Here is a 3550-nt window from a genome sequence, read left to right on the forward strand (position 1 = left end):
ACTTGTGTGAGTGTGATATCTCCAGGCCCTATCTGGTCCCATTTCACTTTGATTACCCTGTCAAACAAGTCAGCCTTCGCCCCTGTACGCACCAATAACGCATTAGGGACAGAAATTGACGTGGCCCCTACACATCTGCACCATTGGTTCTTACAGCGTAACAAAACAAATATTTGACATTTTGTTTTAATCGTGTTAAGCCTTGTTTTAGTTGTTTAATCACTTAATTAATTAAGGCAGTCGCATAGTCTTGCATGACTGGGGAATTCACACAGTCCAAGAGGTGAGAAATCAAAACATAAATAGACACCCACTGGACACTGCTATGACATGTTGTACTGACGTCAGCATTCATGCGCTTTATACCCCAGGGAAATAAAGTTTAATATTAATCTATGTAAAGGTTGACCCCTCCTTATTTTAAATGAATGACGTCTATGGTGTAGGGATAGGGCTCTTCGTTGTGTGGTTGGCAAGAAACGTGAGTTTAAATCCCTTGTGGGCAAATCATTCTACCCCGTGTCTCCGTCTATCTTCTCCTTTGTTGTATCCCCCTTATACTGTGTTGGTCCACACATCCAAAGTTGAAGCAGCGAGTCTCTTACTAGATCTATATAACGAAGTAAGTGTAACGCATTAACTGTCAGTACAATAATCTGCTTGACACGGCAAGTACTGCTCATTAGTCAATCACTACACCAACAGAAGGCGAACAATAACTGGAAACATTGCAATAAGATAACATTACGCATAGGCCTGCACTTTAAATATGCGTTTGCAGCAAGGCAGTTTTAATTGTTTTTGTTGTTGTTGTTGTTGTTGTTGTTGCTGTTGTTGTTGCTTGTTTGTCGCTGTTTTGTTGTTGTGTTTTGTTTTGTTTTGTATGTGGGTTGGTTGGGTTTGGGGGTTTTTTGGTTTGCTTATTTGTTTTTATTTTGTTTGGGGTTTGTTTGTTGTTTGTTTGTTTGTTTGTTTGTTGGTTGGTTGGTTGGTTGGTTGGTTTGTGTGTTTGTTTATTTGGGGGGTTGTTGTTTTTTTGTTTTTGTTTTTTTGTTGTTGTTTTGTTTTTTGTTTTGTTTTTGGGTTGTTGTTGGAGGGGGGGGGGGAGTTCAAAAGGATGCCATGATACTACACTATGTGTCAGCATAATATAGGAAACAACAAAAACCATTATGATAATTTATGATACAACTAAATTATGGATCTTTCGTTCCCGATAAAAATGGAGACATGATATCTTTTTTTTTTTCAACAAAAGAGATAGGTCTCACAAACCCTAATCGTTCAGTAATATATATATATGTCTTGTCTCTGTTTTGTTTTCGACTTTCGACAATTCTTGCTTTTTTATCCTTTCATTGTTGTTGTTGTTGTTGTTGATGATGTTGTTGTTGTTGTTGTTGTTGTTGTTGTTGTTGTTGTTGTTGTTGTTGTTGTTGTTGTTGTTATTGTTGTTGAAGATGATGTTGTTGAAGTTGTTGTTGCTATTGTTGTTGAAGATGATGATGATGCTGTACATTTTGTAGATGTTGCTGTTGTTGATGATGATGTTGTTGTTGTTTTTGTTGTTGTTGTTGTTGTTGTTGTTGATGTTGTTGTAGTTGTTGTTGCCGTTGTTGTTGAAGATGACGATGATGCTGTTGTTGTTGTTGTAGTTAAATTATACAAACTGAGCCCAAATATGTGAAATTATTCGATTCTGTTAATTTCAACAAAGAATGATAAAGGAAAATAATCAGAAATTATGCAAAGAATGATCAAATTTCGCTAAATTATGCGAGGTGCTTACAACCACGGGGACAGAAATACCGTACAGTAAAAATCTGTAGCAATTCGTATGCATCTATGAAGACGTGAAATACTGTTCTCCCGGTCCATTTGACTGAGACTCTTTGTGCAGGCAATAAGACATGAACGTGAGAATAAAAGCAGCTGGATTTCTTCGCAATCGTTTTATGATGAGCAAGGGTCACCAAAAGATTTGCTACCTTTTAATTTTGTTTTATATCGAAAGTTATATGTTATGGGAAGGAATTGTTTTATTTATTTATGTGTTTGTTTGTTTGTTTGTTTGTTTGTTTGTTTGTTTGTTGTTGTTTTTTTTTGGGGGGGGTGTTTGTTTTTTGTTGTTGTTTTGGGGAGGGTGTTTTGGTTTTTTCTTGTCCCATTTTTTTTTAAAAATTGTTTGCTGGTTTGTTTGTCTGTTTGTTCGTTTAATTTTTTATTTTGTTTTGCTTTGTTTTGTTTTGAAAGTGTATTGATTCGCTTATGCCTAAGACGTCTTTTATGTGCAAAGAGCACGCGTGACCTACCCGAAAACCCACCCTTTTGTCCTTACTCAGCAGAACAAGCTGTCTATTATTACTCCCATCTGTTCTATGAGATGGGCTGTGAAAACTGCGAAGAGAAAAACTGTCAAACATATCCACGTGTCATACCTGCTTGAAACCTGGAATGGAATAGGCATTCTTGTAAGAAACGAAAGCCCACCATCATGAGGATAACAGGAATTTCCTTTAAGGGGCTACCAAGTAGTTTAGGGTTGGTGTTGTTGGGTTTTTTAGTTTTAGTAGAGGTTTTGAGGCGCTCGCAACTGCACAAGGTCATGTATAAGCACCAAGTAGTTTAACATCACCGCCTGTGAAAATAAGCAAGACGGAAAGCATCTTGATTGTTATTTTTTAAATGTTTTTACTCGTGTATTATTTCTGCTTATTATGTGCATACATGTGCCAAAGATTACACTTGCATCAGTTTGAGCAGTTTGTTTACACACGTGTCCAATGAGTATAAATAAACTATGACGAGCAAATCTTTCTTTTTATCAAAGCTTTAAAAGGAGACAGTTGTGCTAATTTGTTTATTGAATAAGTCACTTTTGCAGAGGTAAACGATTGATAAAATTGTGTATCGATGGGTGTGTATCTATCAAGCATATTTGGGCAGATGTTAGAATGCGCAGTGATGATAATTCGTGGCCAATTCATGGCCAGCTCTCGGTCAGCAGTGACACCTCTTGGTCTGTTCATGGTCAGTTCTGCACTGTACATGAACTGCTATACCAATTCAAAGCCAGTTCATGGTCAGAATAATGGCAGTCGAAGGTCAGTATAATGACAGTCCGTGAAGACAGAACATGGTAAAAAATGACAGTTAATGGTCAGTAATTATATTTCATGATCAGTAGTCACAGGTCAAGGTGAGTGTTATAAGTAGTTCATTTACCATAAAGACAGACCATAGTTAGTATTAATTGCCCACTATAAGTGTTAGCTGGCCGCATAGTCAACATTGACGGATGTATTGTAAGTGCTAACTGCTTCAAATGCTATAGTGCCGACAGAGCAGGAGGGATGTTTAAATTGTTCATAGAGTAAGTTGATTGTCTGTGTCGAGTTAAGTTATTGTTCAGAGTCAGCAATACGTATAGACAGATGTGTTTGATTGTTCAGGTCCATCGTCAGCAGTAACTAACGTGAATTCCATGTCCAAATATGAGGGCGAACACACGTACACAATACAAAACACACGCTTGCACGCACGCACGCAC

General features: G+C 37.4%; 1 protein-coding gene across 1 annotated transcript in view; it reads right to left on the minus strand.

Moving 5' to 3' along the window:
* LOC101850096 (coiled-coil domain-containing protein 18) overlaps nt 1-3550 on the minus strand; it is a gene marked incomplete at its 3' end in the record, with an annotated part of 19725 nt that overhangs the window by 1122 nt on the left and 15053 nt on the right.

The sequence above is a fragment of the Aplysia californica genome, unplaced genomic scaffold, assembly GCF_000002075.1.
Source record: "Aplysia californica isolate F4 #8 unplaced genomic scaffold, AplCal3.0 scaffold00317, whole genome shotgun sequence".
Lineage (NCBI taxonomy): Eukaryota > Metazoa > Mollusca > Gastropoda > Aplysiida > Aplysiidae > Aplysia > Aplysia californica.